The sequence below is a fragment of the Mauremys mutica genome, chromosome 1 (assembly GCF_020497125.1).
Source record: "Mauremys mutica isolate MM-2020 ecotype Southern chromosome 1, ASM2049712v1, whole genome shotgun sequence".
NCBI lineage: Eukaryota > Metazoa > Chordata > Testudines > Geoemydidae > Mauremys > Mauremys mutica.
The window spans coordinates 58,656,137-58,681,897 of NC_059072.1; the positions used below are offsets into that span (position 1 = coordinate 58,656,137).

Consider the following 25,761-nt stretch of genomic DNA (forward strand, 5'->3'; position numbering starts at 1 on the left):
ACAAGCGATCTGTGGAAAAGTAGCTTAAAATAGGAAAGCACTGTCAGGAAGAGAAGAGGCAAATTCTCCAGCTATAGTTTATACTCTTTAGAAAATTCTTTCAGCTGTTTCCAGCCTATTTTAATATTGTTCAGTAATATTTATCACTGAATTTCCATCATCATTTAAAGAACTCTAAATTTAGAGACTGAAACAAAGCATTGGCTAGTTTAGCAAATAACAGAGATTGTGAATTTATTGTCAACCTGGCTTACAGTTTATAAAATAATTCTCAGATAGCAGGCTTGTGTGTGAAAGCTATTGTAAATCAAACTTTTCTTTCAAGGGCACCTAGCTGAAGTGATTTTTATGTGATGGTTTATGGCTAGATATAATGTTTCAAGGAACACTGCCATCCCAAATGTTACAAACAAACAAATGTCTTTACCTGTATGGTGGGTGGTATTCCTATTGATATCAATGACCACTGGAGCAGGCCAAGATTAGTGAAGTGAATTATTATAAAAATCCAGTTTCCAGGTCATCTTTCATGGGCTTTGTTTTCTTTTTGCATTTCTTTCAACTTGGATAATGAATCAATGAAATAAAATTAATCTCCAGGTTTTTAATTCTGCAGTGTTTGGGTTACAAACATTGTAGGGGGCTGTGGGCTTATTTAAAGAGAACTGTCTTCATTGGAATTTTTGTTTAAACTGAAAAAAAAACATTTCTATTTGCCTTAGATTTAATAAAATCTTACGCCAAATTTAATTTGATCATATCATTAATATAACTACAGGAAAATATTAACTTTCTTTAAATAAAATACTAATACTCTCCCCCACTCCCACCCAGCACTGAAGAAATTGTCCCTTAATTCCTCATGAAGGCAAAACTCCTATTCATGTCAATGAGAATTTTGGTAGTATATAAATTGCTGGATTGGCCCATCAGTAGTATAGACTGGTATCTTATGTAGCCATAACATATTTGCATGTATTGTTTCTGCATTTCCTTAAAAATGATCAGATCGATTCACAATTTTATTGATGTTTGTGCAGGGCTTTGAAAATACTATATAAATGCAAAATGATATTATTGTTTGTAGCTGCTTCACTGTTTATACCCCAAATCTGGAGTGTTGACACCGAGATACCTGGTTTTGGGTCTGTAGGTTCTAGGCCATAGCTGAGAGTCTAAAAATTAAGGAGATCTAAATATTTTTTCCCTCTCAGGCCTGGTCTACACTACACGTTTAAACCGAATTTAGCAGCATTAAACCAAATTAACCCTGCACCTGTCCACACAACGAAGCCCTTTATATCGATATAAAGGGCTCTTTAAACCGATTTCTGTACTCCTCCCCGACGAGGGGAGTAGCGCTGAAATTGGAATTGCCATGTCGGATTAGAGTTAGTGTGGCCGCAATTCAACGGTATTGGCCTCTAGGCGGTATCCCACAGTGCACCATTGTGACCACTCTGGAAAGCAATCTGAACTTGGCTGCACTGGCCAGGTAGACAGGAAAAGCCCCGCGAACTTTTGAATTTCATTTCCTGTTTGCCCAGCATGGAGCTCTGATCAGCACGGGTGGCGATGCAGTCCCAAATCCAAAAAGAGCTCCAGCATGGACCGTATGGGAGATACTGGATCTGATCGCTGTATGGGGAGACAAATCTGTTGTATCAGAGCTCCGTTACAGAAGACAAAATGACAAAGCATTTGAAAAAATCTCCAGGCTATGATAGACAGAGGCCACAGCAGGGATTCAGCACAGTGCTGCGTGAGAAGCGTAATGGAAAGCCAAAGGATCAAAAGGACGCTCATGGAGGGAGGAAGGGGGTACTGAGGACTCCAGCTATCCCACAGTCTCCGCAGTCTCCGAAAAGCATTTGCATTCTTGGCTGAGCTCCCAATGCCTGAAGGGTCAAAAACATTTTCCCGGGTGTTTCAGGGTGTATGTCGTCAATTTACACCCTTCCCCCCCGAAAGAAAAGGGAAAAAAATCGTTTCTCGCCCTTTTTCAATGTCACACTATGTCTACTGCATGCTGCTGGTAGACAGGGTGCTGCAGCGCTGAACACCAGCATCCCCTTCCCGGTGGCAGATGGTGCAAAATGACTGGTAGCCATCGTCATCATCGGCTCGTGAGTGCTTCTGGCTGGCCTCGGTGAGGTCGGCTGGGGGCGCCTGGGTAAAAATGGGAATGACTCCCGGTCATTCCCGGCAGACGGTACAAAAGGCTTGGTAGCCGTCCTCATCATAGCAGCTGGAGGCTGAGCTCCATCAGCCCACCCTCCCCCTTTCATGTCTAAAGAAGATTCTGTACTCCCTGGACTATCATAGCAGCGGGAGGAAGCGCTCCTCTCCCCCCACCCTTTAATGTCCTGTCTGGACTATCATAGCAGCTGGAGGCTGCCTCCCCCTCATTTTATCTCACTAAAAACGCAGTGTTTCTTATTCCTGCATTCTTTATTACTTCATCACACAAATGGGGGGACACTGCCACAGTAGCCCAGGAGGGTTGGGGGAGGAGGGAAGCAACGGGTGGGGTTGTTGCAGGGGCACCCCCTAGAATGGCACGCAGCTCATCATTTCTGCAGGATCTCTAGGGCTCTGACCCGGAGCAACTGTGCTCTCTGGTTCTCTAGTACACTTGCCCCTTATTCTAGGCAGGACTGACTCTATTTTTAGACAAAACATAAAGAAGGGAATAACCCGGGAAGTCATTCCCATTTTTGTCCATGCGCCCCCGGGCGACCTCAGCGAGGCCAGCCAGGAGCACCCATGACAGCAGCAGACGGTACAAAAGGATTGATAACCGCCATCGCCAATTTCCAATTGCAAACGGTGCAAAATGACTGATAACCATCATCTCATCGCCAATTTACAATGGCAGACGGTGCAATAGGGATGGTAACCATCTCTGCTACCTTGCAAAGGCAAATGAATGCTGCTGTGTAGCACTGCAGTACCGTGTCTGTCAGTAGCATCCAGTACACATACGGTGACAGTGACAAAAGGCAAAACAGGCTCCATGGTTGCCATGCTATGGCGTCTGCCAGGGCAATCCAGGGAAAAAGGGCACAAAATGATTGTCTGTCGTTGCTTTCACGGAGGAAGGATTGAGTGACGACATTTACCCAGAATCACCCGCGACACTGTTTTTGCCCCATCATGCATTGGGATCTCAACCCAGAATTCCAATGGGCGGGGGAGACTGCGGGAACTATGGGATAGCTACGGGGTAGCTACTCATAGTGCAACGCTCCGGAAATCGACGCTAGCCTCGGTACATGGATGCACACCGCCAAATTAATGTGTTTAGTGTGGCCGCGTGCACTCGACTTTATACAATCTGTTTTAAAAAACCGGTTTCTGTAAAATCGGAATAATCCCGTAGTGTAGACATACCCTGAGTGTGTTAAATAGCATTTATTTTTTCTATTTGAGACTTTAGGGCCTAAATTTGCAAATTGATGAGGACCTTCCAGAAATCAGTGGGAGCTGGGCTGAGTCACTAAGCTCACAGAATTGGGCCATTTGACTATAAGTAGAAATATGACATGTCATGGAGAAATCATGACCCAGGGACGTATCAAACTGTCTGACAACAATTTAGACACTAATGAATTCTCAGTTGTTGGTTTCTTGTTTAATTTTGACAAGCTAGCCTATGACATGATGCAGCTTAATGATTGTGCTGTTGCACAACATGAAGCTTCATCTGATGCTTCATGTCACATTAAATCATAAGAAGGTTTTTAACAAGAATGCTTTTGGGTTTGAGCAATTGGAATGAAGTGGGGTAATTGTCTTTCTTTTATTAAATGTTACTGCTGTTGTGAAAAACATCCCTTTCCCTTCCTGATTGCTGATCTGATATGGACACAACAATGTGAAGCTGACAGTCCATTAATTAGGACATGACTGTATCCTGTTCCAAATCTAGACAAACACCTCACCGGTAGAAATTTTTGTTGTAGGGAATTATTGCTAGCTGTCTCCATCTTCCAAAAACATCAGGATCCTGCCTCTGTCTTCTTGCCTCTATACCAAATGATCCATTAGACTGAAAATAGTGATGGAATTGTTCTTCTTTTAGTGGTACGGTACAATGTCAAACACATTGTCAGTGCCAAGAACATTAACAATAATCATTTCCCCTATAAACTTAAAAAAATCCCCTTCTAATGTGTTTTAATAAATACATTTTGGTAAAACAATAATTTTACAATTGTCATACATTTTACCATTGAAGTGCCTACAAACATTTCTTAATGTTAGCAAACGTTAAATTTGCCCCCGTTGTAAAATAGTCCATAATACTTATTACAGAATATACAATAATGTCTCTTTCAGCACTTAGCAAGGAATTTTCCATCAGCACATTGAAAATTATGTAGCAGCACAAGCAAACCATGCATGTCTATAAGATGCTTAGCTTGCAAGGGCAGTTACTGGTCAAAATTAATCCTCGGTGTAACTGCATTGCCTTTGCTGGAGTTATCACCAGGGATGAACTTGGCCCATTTTGTTTTAGATGTATTTTTAAGCTTTAATTTGCCATTTTGAAAAAAGAATATAAGAAAAACACTTTCCAGGGACTGACTTTGTGGGCATGGAGCTGTGTTTTTTAATGCCAAGCATGCTCAATGGATGAAAAGCAAATGTAATGACCTTGTAGTTTCATCATTTATACCCCCATGCAACTCTAATGAGATCAGTGAAGGTCATAGCAAGGAGTGGAGTTTGGTTCACATGTGTAATTTAGCCCTATATTTTGGTCCCTCTTTCTGCTGCAGTCACAAAGAAGGTGAGAGCCCCTTGAAGAGTGCACTCAGTTGCGCTAGTTTAAGGTCCCTTGGAGCCTCTGTAGCAGTGCAAAGGGAAGGGCCCAAGGATCATTTGGCTCTGGCCTCATCCTTTGAAAACATGGTTATAACCCAGTGGTGGCCAAACTTTCTCATCGGGGTTGCACAACTGTATGGAGGGCTCGGTAGGGAAGGCGGTGCCTCCCCAAACAGCCTGTCCCCTGCCCCTTATCTGCCCCCTCCCACTTCCCATCCCCTGACTGCCCCCCTCAGAACCTCCAACCCATCCAACCCCCCCTGCTCCTTGTCCCCTGAAGGCCCCCTCCCGGGACCCCTGCCCCCTATCCAACACCCCTACTCCCTGTCCCCTGACTGCACCAACTCCTATCCACACCCCTGCCCCCTGACAGCACCCCCGGAACCCCACCCCCTATCCAATGACCCTCTGGTCTTCGTCCCCTGACCACTCCCTCCCGGGACCCCCCACCCCTAACTGCCCCCCAGGATCCCACCCCCTTATCCAACCCTGCCTGTCCCCTGACTGCTCTCCCAACCCCTATTCACATCCCCGTTCCCTGACAGGCCCCCCCGGGACTCCCACTTCCAACCCTCCCTGTTCCCCATCCCTTGACCGCTCCCCCGAACCTCCACTCCATCCAACTTCCCCCTCCTCTCTGACTGCCCCCCAGGATCCCCTGCTCCCTTACTCAACCCCCCTGCTCCCTGCCCTCTTACCAGCAGCAGGAGCTCGCAGCCGCAACACCCGGCCAGAGCCAGCTGTGCTCCACACCCTTCCCAGCGGGAGCCAGGGGCCAGAGCACGTCCCACGCGGCGGCGTGGCTGGGAGAGCGGGGGGACAGTGAGGGAGGGGCTGGGGACTAGGTTTCCTGGCCGGGAGCTCAGGGGCCAGGCAGGATGGGCCTGCGGGCCAGATGTGGCCCGCGGGCCATAGCTTGCCCACGTCTGGTCTACACAGACCATTTAATGTGCAGCACATTAGTGTGTTTTAGGAATCACACCCTTGTAGAGTTCATTACCCCACCCTGTAGACAAGCCCATAATTTAACCAGCATTGGTAGATTGGGTCATATGGGAGGCTAATACAATTACTTGATTCACAGATATGAAGACTAGATTTATATAGGGAAGTATGAATGAAGTTAAAAAAACATCATGGGTAATTCCAGTAACTGAAATTTTGAACCCTGTGAACTGTTTAGTTCAAGATGCTTTAAAAATCCCATTGCAGGGGTGAAGTCCCCGATTCATTTAGGTAAACTCATTCATCTGTTGTTATCACTGTTTTCAGATCTCCCATCTTATTTTATTTATGTATGCATTTATCTATTTTCCTTCTTGGATTATATTTATTTCTGGCCTTAAGACTTTTCACATCTGTCGCACATTTAAAATACAAAATTTGAGACAGCCTAGGGGCATGATGGTATCTAATTTACCGTTTGATTTTTGCAGGATATTCAAAATTCACCACCACTAACTTCAGGAAGTAACAGGAAGGATGAGATTTATAAAATACCCATGAATGTCAGATCTACCATTGGCTGTTTGTATTCATATTTTTGTCTCTATGCACTGCAGAATTCAAGGAAACTTTAAAAATCATCCTAATGATATATTGTTTTATTGGAATATATTAACAAATTGAATATTTTAAAAAGACAGAAATACATTTCAGTGAAAATAAAATGCTATCTCAACCTGCTGATAAGAGAGAGGGAGAGTTTTCCTCAGCACGTCGCCTGTGGAACTAGAACTGTTTTTATCAGACAAGATGCTTTTATTACTTGCTCAACTCCCTGTTCCCTCAGCAATGACCATGTGTTTCTGGCAGACATCTAACTGCTTCTCTTTTTAAGAAGCTAGAAAAACAACACATGGGGAGGTAAAGTGCTGTGTTATAACCAATCAGGTCTGTCTTTCCACTGCTTTAAGCTCATTTTCTCTTGGCCATTGAGAGCAGCTGTTTTTAATGAACACAAATAGGCCAATAAAATCCACATGGATGTTATTAGAAGTGTTCCTACCATCTACATTATGTGAATGAGATTAGCAATCTGAAGTCCAAGTATCTTCCTTTGGGGTTTAAATATAGCTCAGTTTCTTGCTCCAGGATTATAATAATTAGCTTTTGTTGTTAATTTATGCTGGTAATTAATTAATCTTTTCTATTTTTTACCACCTAGACCCTTCTGTTCTTGAGCATTCCTCAACAACTAACTTTTCATTGCCCAATTGTCTCTTAGCTGCCTGATTTGAGAGCAGAGGGGAGAAGAGCTGGACCTAGGGCAGGGTGATGTGTGGGGTGGAATGATGAGAATAAAAATAGTATATCATATAATTAAAGACCGTTTCATAATGCACACATACAAGGGGGCTGAAGTAAGGATCCACAGGCAACAGTAAACCTAGCATTTCCTAACTTTTGAGTGCTTGACTTTGCAACCTTAACAAAGTTCTTTTAGCAAAGCTTTTTTTGTGCTTGATAGAAACATAATGTAATAAAAATGGGCATTTTTTCCTGAACAAACGTCTAGTCATTGTTTTGCATCAAGTGTCACAGACATTGGGCCCCAACCCTACCTGCTGGCAGAGTGCTGCACCAGGCTGGAGCTAGACTTCAGTGGCATTCCATATAGGCACGGTACAGGATTGGGGCTCTGTTCTGTACCCCCAAGGCCCTCTGTTTTCGCGTAACTATCTATGGCTTTCTGTCTTCTTGTTTGATTTAATCATGAGGAGGCGAGAATACTCATTTCCCCTATGGGAACTAAAGATTATACTCAGGGCTAGTCTACACTAGAAGCACTACATTGGTGCAGCTGTACCGATGTGGCACGTCTGGTAAAGATGCTGTATGGAAGGGATCATCTCCTGCCGACATAGCGCTGTCCTGACTAGTACTTAGGTTGGTGTAATTTATGTCGCTCAGGGGGGTGACTTATTCACACTCCTGAATGACATAACTTATACTGACATAAGTGGTAGTGTGCACAAGCCCCCTCAGTGTTCACTAGTCTAGTTCTTATGTCACCACAACGTTGTCACTGAATTCCTGCTCTCTATTAGCTTCCCATGCAGACCTGGCATTTAACTTGGCAACGCTCAAGGTTCTTGGTGAAATTAGTTCAACAGTGTATCATCACATTCGCCCAAGCACATCACAGAAAATGCAAAATGTCAAAAATCATAAATATTAAAAAAAAACCCACATAACTGCAGCTTCATCCATACCCACATTGTACAAATTAATGTACAGCATTTGAAAATCTAGCCTAGAGCAATATTTTGCTTAGTAGTATTTTGTTGTTTTGAGATTGTATGACAAAGCCTACTGTATGTGCCCTCTAGATAAACAAGAACAGCTATATCTGTCTTTCATCTGAAAATAATTAAAATGTACAAATGTGGACCGTATTTCTGTCAGCACTGCTTTTGATTATGGCTCTATACCATCTGGTGAGTAGGATTAGCAGCACTAAGTAATTTGTCATAGATTGTGCAAATTATCATCTTTATTTTTGTGTTTGTTATTTTTATGTTTACAAATAGATCAACATGGAGTAGTGTCTGCATGGACTAAAAACAACAACAAATCATGCTAAAATCCTCTTTGAAAAAATTAAAAGCGATGAATATTGTTCACTGTGTGGGGGCTTAACTAAAACAACATTTCCCCTTAAATCTTTGTTTTACATTTAAGTGGGAAAAGTCTAATCTGGACCTGTTCAGTATAATTAATAGTACAGTTCATTAAAAGTTTCAGATACAGGACCCCCTTCGGCAATGAATTCTGAATCGGTGCCCTAATGGGTCTGTATGGATTCAGGGGTCCTCCTTCACAGAGCTTCATTGCCGAATTGGGGACATAGCCCTAGGCAGAAGTGCTCACTCATTCCACATTGTTTAGCTACATTGAATGATTCTATGTAACATTTAATTCCATATCTAATTTTCATAAGTAGCTTCATAAACATTCATAGCCCAAGAAACCTCTGTCTCCTCTGCCATCCTGTCTGCAAAATCCTGACTGGCAGGACTTTTTTGAATAGTGAAATGATTGATCCCACCAGACTGCCTTCATTCAGCCTTATAGCCAAGCACTATGCCACTTGCGATAGCTCTTAATTTAATCTTCAGAAAGATCATGCAAATCCAGGACAGACTCACCACAATGAGGAAACGAGGTGAAGGAGAGAGGATCATGCCTCCTCCTTGACAGAGTTTGGCCCAGTAATGAAAATGGAAACCCTAGAAACTCTAAGGGATTATTGATCACTACACCTGAAACAGCCCCAGTGCCTCTAATGGTAGGGGAAAGCCAGTGCAGAGCACCTAGGCCCATTGCTGACACAGATCATTTACACCTGCTTTGGAGAAACCAATCTACCAGCCAGCCTTAAGTATGGCATGTCCAGCTGGGCCTCCAGAACCCACAGGTGACACCAATGTTCTATTAACTATTGCCTTACAATCAACCTCTACTTCATGAGAAAAATCACAGAGAAAGGTGGAGTGAACAAACGCCAAAATCACTATTGTAGGGAAATGTCTGGCACCCTTCACAATCATTGCTCTAGTGGCATTGATGGATGATCTCCTTATTTCCATACACAGGGGACTTTCAGTGTCTGTGATAGTACTTTGGCTCCATCAGCACACATTTGGGACTCCTTCCAATTTACTGGATCAAAAGGACGAGAAGAAGAATCCAGCCCTTCGTTTTTCTCAACCACTATGTGATTTGTTTAGCTCAATGTTTGTCCTTTCCAAAAACTAGAAGAGATCCGGAGATCAGAATAGTAATGCTGCCTAGCTCTTATATAGCAATTTTCATCCATAGATCTCAAAGTGCTTTACAAAGATGGATCAGTGTCATTGTCTTCATTTTACGGATGAGGAAACTGAAGCACAGAGAAATTAAATGTCTCGCCCATGGTCACACTGCAGTTCAGTGATAGACCCAGGAATAGAAACTCAATTTCCTGATTTCCAGTCTAGTCCAGTCCTGCTGTATCTACAAGGCAACACTGCCTCTATTTCACCTTCCCCTCTTTCTGGGCCAATGAACTGACCTCAAATAATTTAAAAATTGTTAAAAGATGGGAGCCCCAGCAAGTCAAGGCCTGAATATAGCTTGAGTAAGAATGACACCCCTTGTGACTTGGTTTGGTTTGCAGTGGTGTCTCCCTTGTGTAGTCTGAAATGGGGACTTAGCTCAGTGTTTTAAACCAGTGGTTCTCAACTAGGGTACACGTACCCTGGGTGTACACAGAAGTCTTCCAGGGGGTACATCAACTCATCTAGATATTTGCCTAGTGGCACTAGCAAAGTCAATACAAACTAAAATTTCATACAGACAATGATTTGTTTATACTGCCCTATATACTATACACTGAAATGTAATCACAATATTTATATTCCAATTGATTTATTTTATAATTATATGATAAAAATGAGAAAGTCAGCAATTTGTCAGTAATAGCTGAAAGTGCTGTGACACTTTTGTATTTTTATGTCAGATTTTGTAAGCAAGTAGTTTTTAAATGAGGTGAAACTTGGGGGTGTGCAAGACAAATCAGACTCCTGAAAGGGGTACAGTAGTCTGGAAAGGCTGAGAGCCACTGTTTTAAACCAAACCAGTGGGGCTTCTCTTTAATGCAAGGGAAATGGGGTTTTGAGACAGAGCTTACCTTCCTTTTTCAATATCCAGTAACTAAATATTAATTTGTCATTAGTTTCCCAACTTTAAAACTAATATTTCCCATCAGCAAAGTTATCTCCCTATCGTAAACCTCCAAGAATATAGATATGCACGTAAGGCGGAGCAAATGCCCAAGGAAGTAAATGAAAAACACCTTACTGACTTTAAGGGACTGAACAAGAAACAGGAGCAATTTTACAACATTCCCTTAACCACTTCTTCACTTCATAGATTTTAAGGCTTGAAGGGGCCATTAGATCATCTACTCTGACTGCCTGTATAGCACAAGCCATAGTGTATACACAGTAACTTGTGTATGTTCCAGAAAGGCATCCAGTCTTGATCTGGAGACGTCAAGAGACGGAGAATCCACCACTTCCCTTGGTAGTTTGTTCCAATGATTAATCAGTCTTACTGTTAAAAATGTGCGCCTTATTTCTATACTGAATATGTCTGGCCTTAACTTCTAGCTCTTGGTTCTTGTTATCTTTGTAAAGTAAACCTGAGAGATGGATCTTCAGTAGCATAGAATATGGAGAAAGCATAAAGAACTGAAACATGAGATCTGAACTTATTCTGTGCAGAGAACTTATCCTGTCAAAAACAATAAAAAAAGGTCATGCTCCTTCAGTTAGTCATTCCCATATTTGGTTGTTACTGAGCTATCTCTAGCTGGGAATTTAGTGTCTAGTTCTTGTGCTAGAAAGAACTCTTTTCTGGAGTACATAATAATAGGAAGGCTATTACTCTTTTTTGTGCTATCTCTGATTAGATTTCTTAAAAAATACAAGCCCAGGTACAGATTGTTTTTGAAAAACCCAAGCATTCAGGCGTGGATAATACTTTTGATTCTGAAATGATGTATATTTCTTAATATGTCTAATATGCATGTAATTTGATTCAAGTTTACTGTGCACCAGAATACACTAGATTGCTTTCTTTCAGAAAGAAGTGTAATCCCGGGATTTTCTGCTTACATTATTTGTGTAATTAGAAAAAGGCCAGGGCTGATGTCACTGTATTAATCTCCAACAAATTGGAGCATTTGATCACCTGCTGACATCGAAGTCCAAAAGATTCTAAGGCACATTTTAGTTAATCCATGATTAAAAGCATGATCAATTTGCCTTTTTACAATATTGCTAGAAAACTGCAAATGGAATTCAACATACTATTTCCAGACATTTCTACTATGTCATTTTAAATGTAAAATAAATGTTTTAATGGTAATAGGTGGTTTAATGGATTGCATTTAACATTTGTAAAAAGAAGTCTAAATCTATATTCACATCATAAGAAAAGTGAGATTCATTGTCTCAAGTAAACCCTTCATCGCAGATAATGTCCATTTTTTTTAATCTGTATGATAATGAGCGTGATTGATTTAAAACAAAATGATTTAAATCGCCAATTTAATCAAGATTTAATCATGATTTAAATCAGCAGTTAGAAAAACTTTGATTTAAATAATTGGTTTTAATCTTGTTTTGCAATTGGAATTCAATTAAAAATTCACAAAAAGCAGAATTTAAAAATTGTTTTTTTAGTTAAATAAAACTATCTTAAATGTACTGGATACATGGGGATGGGAGTGGGGATAAGTTTGTTACAACATGTTTTGCATTTAAAAGTAACTGATTTTTTAAACAAAAGAAGTATTATCTGTAGCTAGTGAATTGAAGTGATTGTTTCTAGCCACCGTGTCCTTCAAGGTTTTAGAACTAATAGATCTCATCTTGTCCCACTTGATTGTTTTTCATAGATTGGAAGAGGAAAAACAAGATTTCCTGCTTTTTCAGCTCCCATTTGCTTTCACAGCTTTGAACGAACTAGTCCAAATGCAGAAAATATTCTCTCTGCACCTGTGGAAAAGGCTACTGTCAAAAGATGGTTTAGCACTTCAACAAACTCTGGCTCCAGGTGCTTAGTCAATTACTTCCACCAGTTCAGTGTTTTGACCTTCTTTAAAACTTTGGCAGCAAACAAGTACTGCTTGAATGGTTTATCTCCAGCCCTGAAAAGTATTATTGTTGGTGTGATTAATGGATGCTTATTAGATGCCCATGTCATAGCAGCATCTTCCTCTTCTGCAGTTAGACAGTTACCCTGGTACTTTGCAGGGCCGCCCAGAGGATTCCGGGGGCCCGGGGTCTTGGGCGGCAGGGGTCCCCGCTTCGGCGGTAAGTCGGCGGCGGGGGGTCCTTCTGTTCGGGGACCCACCTCCAAAGTGCCCCAAAGACCCACGACGGGGACCCCCCGCCGCCAAATTACCGCCGAAGTGGGACCCGCTGCCGAAGTGCAACCCCCACGGCGGGTCTTCGGGGCACTTCGGCAGCGGGTCCCGGAACGGAAGGACCCCCCCTGCCGCCGAATTACTGCCGAAGATCCGGCTGCACTCCGGCGGCGGGTCCCGCTTCGGCGGTAATTCGGCGGCGGGGGGGTCCTTCTGTCCCGGAGAGGAAGGACCCCCGGCCAGCGAAGAAGCTCCAGGGGCCCAGGCCGGGCCCCGTGAGAGTTTTCCGGGGCCCCCGGAGCAAGTGAAGGACCCTGCTCCAGGGCCCCCGAAAAACTCTCGTGGGGGCCCCTGCTGGGTCCGGGGCCTGGGACAAATTGCCCCTCTTGCCCCCCCCTCTGGGCAGCCCTGGTACTTTGTGGGAATGGGAATATTTGCAAGAAAAGGAGGCAGAATGAGTGCTTGATCCATCTGCTTCTTCACTGCCTGCAGCTTAATTTTGTGGTTGGGCATTTCTTTCTGCAATGTTTCTTAAAGTTCTTTCCAAATTTCAAGAGCATTAGCAATAGAGTAGCTATCTTGTATTAGCAATAGAGTAGCTATCTTTCTGTTTTTTTTTCAAAGATTTGGAAATCAGTTTCAGTATCTTCAGTGTATCATCTACATTTCTCTTTAGTTTGATGTTGACTACTGTGGCTGCAATAGTTCCATCTATATTTTGTCATGATTTTCCTCACAAAGTGTCATTCGGATAGGCCCAATTTTAATGAGTAGCTGAAAACAATCAACCATTGACTTCCATTGTACATCTTGGAGGATAATTAGTTCTGATCCTCCTTCATTCTTCAGTGAAACGGAACCCAAGTGATTATCACAGGAGTATTTTACAGTTTCAACAACAATTTCCCTTATTCTTGGGGTATGTCTACACTACAAGAGTAGTTCGATTCAACTTAAGTCGAATTTGTGGAATCGACCTTACAAAGTCGAATTTGTAAGGTCGACGCTAAGGACAGTAATTCGACTTTGTGAGTCCACACTAACGGGGCAAGCGTCGACTTTGGAAGCGGTGCACTGTGGGCAGCTATCCCACAGTTCCCGCAGTCCCCGCTGCCCATTGGAATACTGGGTAGAGCCCCCAATGCCTGCTGGGGGAAAAATGTGTCGAGGGTGGTTTTGGGTAACTGTCATCATTGAACTGTCAGTCCCGCCCTCCCTCCCTGAAAGCGCCGGCAGGCAATCTGTTCGCGCACTTTTCTGGTCAGTGACAGCGCGGACGCCACAGCACTGCGAGCATGGAGCCCACTGCAGTTATGGCCGTTGTCAACTCCTTGCACCTTATCGTCCACCTCTTCCACAGTCAGCTGCTGAGAAATCGGGCTACTTTTCAATGGTGCTGCAAGTACTGGTGGACCATAGGGGACGTTTTACCAACATCAACGTCGGGTGGCCGGGCAAGGTCCATGATGCGCGTGTTTTCAGGAACTCTGGTCTGTTTAGACGCCTGCAGGAAGGTAGTTTCTTCCTGGACCACAAAATAACTGTTGGGGATGTGCAGATGCCTATAGTGATCCTCGGGGACCCAGCCTACCCGCTAATGCCCGGCCTCATGAAGCCCTATACAGGCGCCTTGGACACTGACAAGGAACTCTTCAACTACCGGCTGAGCAAGTGCAGAATGGTGGTGGAGTGTGCTTTCGGACGTCTCAAGGGGAGATGGCGAAGCTTACTGACTGCCTCGGATCTCAGCGAAACCAATATCCCCATTGTTATTGCAGCTTGCTGTGTGCTCCACAATCTCTGTGAGAGCAAGGGGGAGACCTTTATGGCGGGATGGGAGGTTGAGGCAAATCGCCTGGCTGCTGATTACGCTCAGCCTGACACCCGTGCGATTAGAAGAGCCCAGCGGGAAGCGCTGTGCATCCGGGAGGCTTTGAAACCTAGGTTCCTCAGCGAGCAGCGTGACCTGTGACTGTTCAGTTTCTTTACAGAGAAGCTGAACCTGCCCCTATTTCTTTACCCAGTTACTGTTGACTATCCTCTGCAGTTACATACCCCATTCACCCCATTTCCCCCACTTCCAACACACGTGTAAAAATAAAATACATGTTCCATTGTTACTTAACAAAGGTTTCTTTATTAATGACTTTGCGTTAAAGGGTTGAAAGTGGGACGCAGACTGTGCTGGGTAGGGTGTGCGGTGATGTAAAGACCGCCTCTAAACTCGAGGAATGACAGGCTCCTGCTCCTAGAGCGGTCCACAGTGCCGGACTGGTTGTTTCAGCGGAGCCTGCCATCCCTCCTTTTTGGGACTCTGTGTGCGGGGGCTATGTGACCTTGTGGCGGAGGAGGACGGATACAGATTCCTCTGCTGCGTGGCTCTGTGGTCCAGGACAAGGACCGCTGCATAAGATCTGTAACCGCCCTCCCCCGCTACAAAGTCACGTACCCCCACATCCACACAGAACCTGCAAACCACCTCCCATACTGACCAGGGTGCCTACTGACTGCACTGTGTGTGTGACCTGCTGCTGATCCTGCCCCCGTGTCTGTACCCTGGTAAAGGTGACTGTCCTATGCAGTTACCAACCCCCTTCCCCACCCCTCCCTTCAAACACAGTCTTCTGTAAAAAAACATGAGGGAAACAGTAATTAACAGCAAAGTATTTTTAATAATTAACTAGACAGTTAGGGGATGAAACTGGGATTGGGGCTTGGGTGAGTCAGCAAGGGAAGGACTTCTCAAAATTTAGGGTATGAGAGCTTTTGGGTACTTGAGCACTCTGTTGGGGTGCAGTGACAGTTTTCACGGCCCCTGGCGCCCCTCCTTCTGGTTATTTTGGGTGAGGGGGGTATGGGACTTTGTGGCGGGGGCGGTTGCAGATACACTGCAGGGGGGCTCTGTCCTCCTGCCTGCGGTCCTGCAGAACATCCACAAGGCGCCGGAGCATGTCCGTTTGCTCCCTCATTAATCCAAGCAGCGTCTGAGTCGCCTGCTTCTCTTCCTCACGCCACCTCTCCTCCTGTTAGCTGTGTGAGCGCTGGTACAGAGAGAGGGTCTCCCTCCACTGGCTCTGCTGGTCCGCCTCGGCTCGGGAGCACCCCATAAGTTCAGCGAACATCTCGTCCCTTGTCTTTTTCTTTCGCCGCCTAATCTTTGCCAGCCTCTGTGAGGGGGATGCTGTGGCAGGTCTGGAGACAGTCAAAGCTGTGTGATGGGAAAAAGGGAGTGAATTCCTTGCAAAGATACATTTCTGCGAACAATGAGCACAGTCTAGTCTGTCTCTGTGAGCAAGACCATGCACAGCACCTGTCTCGTGCGCACTCCTGCTCCAGGCAATCCGGAAAGCATAAACTCTGCCCCTGTTCCACCCCATCGCAGCCAAGAATGCAAATGCTTTTCGGAGACTGCAGGAACTGTGGGATAGCTTGCGTCCTCAGTCCCCCCTCCCTCCCTCCATGAGCGTCCATTTGATTCTTTGGCTTTCCGTTACGCTTGTCATGCAGCAGCGTGCTGAGTCTCTGCTACGCCGTCTGTCTGGAGATTTTTTAAAAATACTTTGGACCAGGCGTAACATTACAGTAATTCCCCTAATTAGATGCAGGAGTCGCCGAGCGAGATCACCCTGAGGAGGGTCACTGAAGGAGATAGAGAGCGCATGCTGCGTGAAAGCCAGCACAAACCAGGGCCTATGCTGCCATGCTCGTGGAGGCAATGCTTCCAGAATACCTCATGAAAGCCTGGCGCGGAAAAGTGTGCTACCACGGAGCACCCAATAAGGCAGCTCTCCCCAGGAACCTCCTGCGGAGGCTTTTCGATAACCTCCAGGAGAGCTTCGTGGAGATCTCCCAGGAGGATTTCATTTCTATCCCCATATATATAGACCTCCTTTTCACATAGTTCAGATTCCTGTTACATTAATAATAAAAGTTTACATGTTTAAAGCACTTACCGACTGATCCTTCCCCTGATTCAGGGTCCGGGGTAATTGCTGGGGAGGGTTGGTAGGGGATCTCCGTGAGGGTGATGAAGAGATCCTGGCCGTCGGGGAAACCAGCGTTGTAAGCGCCGTCGCCTGCCTCGTCCTCCACAAACCCTTCCTCATCTTCCCCGTCCGCGAACATCGCCGAGAAACTGTCCGTCGACACTGTCCCATCGTCGGAGTCCACGGTCACTGGTGGGGCAGTTGTGGCAGACCCACCGAGAATGGCATGTAGTGCCTCGTAGAAGCGGCATGTCTGGGGCTGGGCTTCGGAGCATCCGTTTGCCGCTTTGGTCTTCTGGTAGCCTTGTCTCAGGTCCTTGATTTTCACACGGCACTGCATTGCATCCCGGCTGTATCCTCTGTCTCTCATGGCTTTGGAGACCTTCTCGTAGGTCTTTGCATTCCGTTTTTTGGAGTGCAGCTCCGAAAGCACAGACCCCTCACTCCACACACCGATCAGATCCAAGACTTCCCGGTCAGTCCATGCTGGGACCCTCTTTCTATTCAGAGATTGCATGGACTCCTCTGCTGGAGAGCTCTGCATCGTTGCCGGTGCTGCTGAGCTCGCCCCGATGTCCAACCAGGAAATGAGATTCAAACTGGCCAGTCAGGAAAAGGAATTCAAATTTTCCCGGGGCTTTTCCTGTGTGGCTGGTCAGAACATCCAAGCTCGGACTGCTGTCCAGAGCGTCAACAGAGTGGTGCACTGTGGGATAGCTCCCGGAGCTAGTAAGTTCGATTTCCGTCCACACCTAGCCTAATTCGACATAGCCATGTCGAATTTGGCGCTACTCCCCTTGTCGGGGAGGAGTACAAAATTCGAACTAAAGAGCCCTCTAGGTCGAACTAATTAGCTTCCTGGTGTGGACAGGTGCACGGTTAAGTCGAATTAACGCTGCTAAATTCGACATAAACTCCTAGTGTAGACCAGGCCTTGGAGTATCTAAGTCTTTGGCTAAAAGATGCATCAAATGAGGATCTATGTATTATAAATTACAGGCTCACTTCATTATCCTCTTCTAGATTTATTCCATCTTTGCTATATTAGTAGTATTGTCTGTGACAAAGCTACACACAACACTGATTTTTTGTTCACAATTTCTAATAACTTTTACTGTTACTTCTTTCATGCTTTATTATGCTGTATGGGTATTATGCTGTTTCTGTAAGGTAGACAACTCCATTTTATGTTCTCACATAAACACGTTTGGTGGTTCAAAAGGGCTAATTTCACAAAGCTGAAAACAATTATGAGTAAATCAGCTGGGAGGAAGAATTTAATCAAAAATGTGAATGATAATTGGGCATTTTGTAAGAACACTTTACTAGATGCCCCAAAAGCCACAATTGAGGAAGAAGGCTCAATTGGTTAAAAAAACCCGACCTGAATTAGAGGGAAAGTGATGACAGTGATAAAAAAATATAAAAAATGGAAGAAAGGGGAAGGTGACAGTAGTGAATATAAATCAGAAGGTAGGAATTATAGAAAATTGATAAGGGAAGCAGAAAGCCAAGGAGAAATCTATGGCCAGAAGAGTTAACAACAATAAGGAGTTTTTAAAGTATATTAGAAACAAAAATAATACTGCACAGGTCCATTAGTAGATGGAAATGATAGAATTATCAATAATAATGCGGAAAAGGCAGAATTGTTCAATAAATATTGCTGTTCTATATTTGGGAAAAAAGATGATGTAGTCATATCATATGTTAAGACTCTTTCTGTTCCACAAGTATTTCAGGAGGATGTTAAACAGCACAGCTACTAAAGCTAGACATTTATAAATCAGGATCCAAGAGTTTTAAAAGAGTTGGCCGAGGAGCTCACTGGGCCATTAATGTTGCTTTTCAATCAATATTGGAATACCGAGGAAGTTCCAGAAGACTGGAGGAAAGCTATTGTGCCAATATTTAAAAATGGGTAAATAGGATAACCTGGGTAAGTATGAGCTTGCCAGCCTCATATCAATCCTGGGCAAAATAATGGAGTGGCTGCTATGGGACTTGTCTAATAAGGAATTAAAGGAGGGTAATATAATTATTGCAAGTCAACACGCATTTATGGAGAATAGATCCTGTCAAACTAACTCGATATAATTTTTTAATGAGATTACAAGGTTGGTTACTTAGACTTTTGTAAAGCAGTTGACTTGGTACCATATGACATTTTGATTAAAAAACTAGAAAGATATAAAATTAACATTAAATAGATTAAAACCTGGCTAATTGGTAGGTCTCAAAATGTAATTGTAAATGGGTGTGTTTCTAGTGGGTCCCACAGAGATTAGTTCTTGGTCCTATGCTATTTAACATTTTTTAATCAATGATCTGGAGAAAACCAAAATAATCACTAATAAAGTTTGCAGATGACACAAGAATTGGGGGAGTGGTAAATAATGAAGAGGACAGGTTGCTGATACAGAACAATCTGGATCATTTGGTAAACAGCAGCAAGCAAACAATCTGCATTTTAATATGGTTAAATGTAAATATATTAATCTAGGAACAAAGAATGCAGGCCACACTTTCAGGATGGGAGACTATCCTGGGAAGCAGTGACTCTGAAAAAGATTTGTGGATCATAGTGGATGACCAGCTGAACATAGGCTCCCAGTGCAATGTTATGGCCAAAGGGGCTAATGAAATCCTTGGATGCATGAACAGGAGAATGTTAAGTAGGAGTAGAGAGGTCATTTTATCCCTGTATTTGGCACTGGTTCGGCACTGCTGGAATATTGTGTCCAAGTCTGGTATTTGCAGTTCAAGAAGGATGATGTTATATTGGAGAGGATTCAGAAAAGAGCTATGAGAATGATTAAAAGATTAGAATGGATTATAGTGATGGACTCACGGAGCTCAATCTGTTTAGTTTAACAAAGAGAAGGCTAAGGGGTGACTTGAGTACAATCTATAAGTATCTGCATGGGGAACAGATATTTAATAATGGGCTGTTCAATCTAGCAGAGAAAGGTATAACATGATCTAATGCAGGGGTTCTCAAACTGGGGGTCAGGACCCCTCAGGGTCACAGGGTTATTACCTGGGCGGTTGCCTCCAGCATTTATAATGGTGTTAAATATATAAAAAAGTGTTTTTGATTTATTATGGGGGGTCGCACTCAGAGACTTGCTACATGAAAGGGGTCACCAGTACAAAAGTTTGAGAACCACTGATCTAATGGATGAAAGTTGAAGCTAGACAAATTTGTACTGGAAATAGGGCATACATTTTTAACAGTGAGAGTAATTAACCATTCGGACAATTTACCCAGGGTGGTGGTGGATTGTCCATCACTGACCATTTTTTAATCAAGATTGGATATTTTTCTAAAAGATATGTTCTAGGAATTATTTTGGGGGATGTTCTGTGGCCAGTTATACAGGAAGTCAGACTAGTTGATTGCAATGGTCCCTTCTGGCTTTGGAATCTATGAATCTATGAATATTTACTGTATTTGTGTACATTGCTCATCTCTCAAGAGTCAGATTATTGTTTTTCCCTTTAAGGTATTCCACATACTGTTCTATTTCCTTCTCATATACAGTATCCGGCAACCTTCTACAAGTGTCTGCTCTCCTTCATGGAGTTCAGCTTGAATGCTTTCACCTTGTTGATGAAATTTTTGCTTTGAACAAGCCAAAAGGGAGAGTTCATTACATATATGAACAGAGCAATCTTTCTATCTATGGAATGTGGTTGGAATTTGCTGAACTTGATTACAAAGTATCCCTGCTCTTTTTGGATGATGACTGTTTTTTGGGAAACAGGTAGCATATTGTCAGACATATGTTTACATACAGTGCTGCTGGTGGTATCAACAGATCACTCTGAAGTTGTAGATGGTGGACTTCAGATGATGGACATTCAGAATCTCTTATGTCTAAATTAGACTCTGAAACAAAATGGAAAAAAAAAGTCAATCATATGTACTCTCACCCAGAACTATTCAGTGCACTACTTACAAAAAATGAAACTGTCTATGAAAGTCCTCCCTTATTGCAGTTAATTTTAACATGGTTCAAAAATGATTGATATAATTATTCTATAGGTCCAGCCTTGTAGGGAAAATGTTTAATAAATCATCAGGTTTCTCTACTTCTGTTTAAACCCTTATCTTTATATAACCCTTATGCCAAACAGATGAAAAACAAACAAACAAATCCTCTCAAACTTTTAAATTTTAAAATCCTGAAATTACTGGCAATACTTTACTTTTTATCTATGATTTGCTTTTGATTATAATGAAAAATAAAATATCATTTTAGAAATCAAGGAGCATTAAAAATATAATTAATGAATACTCCCAAATATAACATGCCAGTCAAATTTTAAACATTGAAGCTTTTTGAAATTCATAATCCTCCCCCAAAATAGAAGTTTATGACAGGCAGTTAATTTTATGGCAATTATCTACATTTTCATTTAGTAGTATATTTCATAAAAAGACATGCCAGGCTTTACATAAACATTCTTTAAAACAAAAATGAATTAATTCATTGGTTGATCCAGATTGTTATGATATGTCCACATCATTTTCTAAGTCTTTGCAAACTTCTGATGGAATTCTGTATGGAGAAGGTATGCATAGAGTGAATGATGAACCTTATTTTTTTTTCCAGATCATGACATTGCACAGTGTGAGTGAAAGAAGATATATGAGCTCTTTAAAGACAGGCTTCCTGTCCTGCAATACCTTGATCTGGGCAACAAGGCATGCTGGGAAAGAGAACCTGTCACATAAGACTCTTAGCTAAGCGATCGATAGCCAAGAAGCACAGCTCCAGATGGAAAAAACTGAGACAGAGGCTGAACCTGATGCTGAACCAGAACTTCATGACAGTGTGGTTTGATCACTCTACTGGGTGTTCCTTGAGGTTTCTTTTTTAAATCAGTGCATTTGTAATTGTTTGAAAAATACAGACACTAAGGGAATGGAGTGAGAGTTTATAATGCATCTTGAGTGACTTTAATTACGGTCAAAACACTGACCAATTCAGCATTATTTGTCAGGGAGGATTACATACATTACATACAAAATATCTTTGAGCTTGGAAGATGAAGTATTCTCACAATTTGAGTACTTATTTCTTTGAATTAAGGGTAACAACTTTATGGCGTTTGGGATTTTTAAAAGTGGAAGTACTGTCATTACTTCATACTAGTTCTCTGAGTGAGGATGTCTCTTTAAGAAAGTCGTGCCTGGGAGTCGGCTCTGCCTAGTCTGGCACAGTACAAAGCAACAGAGACTCTGGGAGAGAGCGGTCAGACTTTGCAGATAGTCTAGGTCTTGATTCTAATAAATAACTGTCTCTCTCTGCTTTGTCTGAGTCTCCTTGATAAGAACCCATGTATATGACATGGTATCAGTGGTGGGGTGAAGAGGACAGACTGGAAATGGAGCAGTTCTGAGCCTCAACAGAGCTCAAACCTTCCATCCATGCAGCAAAGAAATTGAAGAGTTTCAAGCAGCCATTCATCCTCTGCATGTTGACAAGTGGAGCCACTGAGACGGCAGATAAAAAAGGTAGATATTTTCCTTAATATAGCTGGGCCAGAAGCACTAGATGTATATAATAATCTACAGTTAAGCCAGGAAGAAGAGGATAGTTATGAGACAGTGCTGGAAAATTTTGAGGAGTACGGCACTTCCAGAAAGAATGAGACTTTTGAAAGATGTACATTTCATATGAGAGCTCAAAAAGAGAGAAAAATTTGTGACTGATCTCAGACTCCTGAGACAATCAAGTAATTATGGAGAGCTCACAGATTCCTTAATTAGAGACCAGATTGTTATGGAGATCAGAGACATAAAGCTCAGAAAGAGACAGCTGGAAGATCCAGACTAGAATTTAGAAAAGGTAATCAGAATCAGATTATTCAGGCTAAAAGGAAGCTGTTGGATGGAAAACAATACATGGAGGCAGTGGACAGATTGACAGCTCCTCTAAGCTACAGAAAAATGAAGACATGAAATAGGTTTGAGAAATCTGGAAAAAAAAATCTAATCAGATTGAGTTTGTAGAAGGCAGAACATAGAGCTGCACATGGTGTAGTGGCAGACCTGGGCCACAACAATGTCCTGTTTTTGGAAAACTCTTCAACAACAGCAAAAAGCTTAATTGCTTTGCAAGAATTTGCAAACAGGAACATCATGTGTGCAAACAGAAACAAAGCGTGCACACCCTGTACCGAGTAAACAGCAGCAAAGGCACCAGTGAAGAATTCTTCTTCATAGGAACTACACAGTACATGAAACAGCATCACCATGCAACTGGACTATTATTTTAGAAACAAATGGAAACTTTGTGACTTTTAAATTGGACACTGGTGCACAAACAAAAGTGGTGCCTGAATCTATTATTCAGGCCTTTAAGAATAAGCCAAGCGCAATGAAAAGACACAACAAAACAGCGAAAGCTCAGATCTTACAGTGGGGAGCTGATTGAACTAAAGGTGAGAGACAGTATGGAAAAGATAACGTTTGTAACTGCAAGGGAAAAGACTACCACTACTAGGGTTGAAAATATGTCAGATCCTGGGCCTTATACAGAGAGTGTACTCTTTAGAGGGGCAGGTGATCACATACATTCCACATGTCTTCAAGGGGATTGGAACTGTCAACAGAGTACAAGATAGAGTTGACTGAGCCCAATAGTCCCACAATATATGCCCCTAGTAATGTACCTCTTGTCCTTAGGCAAAAACTCAAAGAGGAATTGGACACTTTAGTTGCGCTAGGCATGATAGAGAAAGTAGAAGAACTGAGAGTGGTTCCATTTGTTAGTAATTGTTGAAAAGAAAGATGGAACCCTTTGCCTGTGTCTAGACCCAAAGCAACTTAATAAGTATGTAAAAAGGGAACATTTCCCTATCCCTAGAAGGGAAGAAATCTTTGGAGAAATGGCTGATGCCAAATCAGCTGTATTTTGGCAGTCTTCCTTAGAAAAAAGTAGCACACATTTGTGCACTTTTAACACAACCTTTGGGAGATGCAGCTTTTTGCAGACTACCTTTGGGGTGATGTTCTCCATCTGAAGTGTTCCACAGAAAAGTACCACAGATATTTGATGGTATTGAAGGTACCAAAGTACATATGGATGATGTTTTGATATGAGCACATATGCTAGAAGGAGGAACGTGACTGGGAGCTCCAAAGTGCTCTAGAAAGGGCTTGTTGAGCAGGGTTAAAACTAAAAAAACAAAAATATAAATTTAGAGGCAGTGAAATAACACATCTGGGAGCAAGACTGACAGAACATTACCAATATGCTGGCTCCAACAAAGACGGTACAAAAATCCTAGGAATGGTAAATATTGTAGGGAAAATTGTACCTAACATGGCCGATAAAACCAGCAACATGAGAGTACTCCTGTGTAAAATGACCAATGGACATGGGATGCCAATGATCAAAAGGAGTTTGAAAACATGATAAAATGAATAAAGGATGCTCCAGTCCTTAGCCATGATGACAGAAACCACCAGACAATGTGCTATACGGATGTCTTCAAGGAAGGCATTGGAGCGGCACTCATGCAAAGGTACGATGAACACTGGCAACCTGGGGCATATGCTTCCAGGACACTAACCAAAACAGAATGTCACTGTGCTCAAATAGAAAAAGGCCTTCGCCCTGTTTCATGGATGTAAAAAATTTCATGTTTTTATTTATGGGAAACCAGTAATAGCTGACCACAAGCCTCTAGTGGCTATTGGGGAAAAAAAAAAGGTTAAGCAGACATTCCCCTGCCTAGGATACCAAGATTATTCTTTCAGTTACAGTTATCTGATTTACAAATGGTATACAAGCTTGGAAAGACCTAGTGCTGGCAGACACACTTTCCAGAGCTTTTGATAGAATTGTAGATATTGTGATAGACCAAGATAGACACTTGGATATTGTGCATGTAAACGTCATAAGGAAAACATGGCCAGTGTCTGACAAAATGTGGACTGTAACTGCCAAAGCCACAGCTGAGGATGAAACGTTACAAAGTGTCATGAAAGCTATGTACACATGGTGGCCTAGACATTATATATCCAGTCCTTATTATCAGTTTAAAGGAGAACTTTCTGTACTGGATGGGATTCTGTTCAAGGGCACAAGACTAATTGTTCCAAAAACATTACAGAAAGATATGCTAAATAGATACACTAAATACATGGACACCTTGAGAATAGAAAAATGTAAAAGGAGGGCTAGAGATGTTTTACAGAGGCCTCAAATGAATGCATACATAGAAGAAACCAATAGAGCTTATGAAACATGCCAGAAATACATATCTAGTCAAGTAAGAGAGCTCAGGATGACTTCAGCTCCATGGTATAAGGTGGGCATTGATTTGTTCACATATACTGGAAAAAACTGTGTGCTGGTTTTGGATTATTTATTGCACGTCCCAGAAATAACTTTGCTAGAAGAGACTACTGCAGAGCATGTAATTATGCACATGAAGTTCATTTTTGCTAGACATGGTCGGGGCGGCTCCAGGCACCAGCACGCCAAGCGCGTGCTTGGGGCGGCAAGCCACTGGGGGCGCTCTGCCGGTCGCCGCGAGGGCGGCAGACAGGCTGCCTTCGGCGGAATGCCTGCGGAGGGTCCGCTGGTCCCGCGGCTTCGGCGGACCACCTGCAGGCATGCCTGTGGAGGGTCCGCTGGTCCACCAAAGCCACGGGACCAGCGGACACTCCGCAGGCATTCCGCTGAAGGCAGCCTGTCTGCCGTGCTTGGGGCGGCAAAATGCCTAGAGCCGCCCCTGGACATGTGGCATCTGAAGAAGTGGGTATTCACCCACGAAAGCTCATGCTGCAAAACGTCTGTTAGTCTATAAGGTGCCACAGGATTCTTTGCTGCTTCCCCTGGACATGGTATACCGGAAGTGGTAATGTCAGATAATGGACCACAATCTGATGGATATAAGTTCAGACAATTTGTTAACAAGTATGGGTTTAAGCATATTACATCTAGTCCGAGATATCCACAGTTTAATGGTGTCGTGGAAAATGTTGTAAAAAATAATCAAAAGTCT

At 42.9% G+C, this 25,761-nt stretch overlaps 1 long non-coding RNA gene across 1 annotated transcript in view; it reads left to right on the forward strand.

Annotated features, from left to right (window-relative positions):
* LOC123378610 overlaps positions 1 to 21,996 on the forward strand; it is a 108,024-nt gene extending 86,028 nt beyond the window's left edge. The window contains exon 4 of the long non-coding RNA XR_006582674.1: positions 21,354 to 21,996. This is a non-coding gene — a long non-coding RNA (uncharacterized LOC123378610). The remainder of the gene's footprint in view (positions 1 to 21,353) is intronic.
* The last annotated feature ends 3,765 nt before the right edge of the window (positions 21,997 to 25,761 follow it).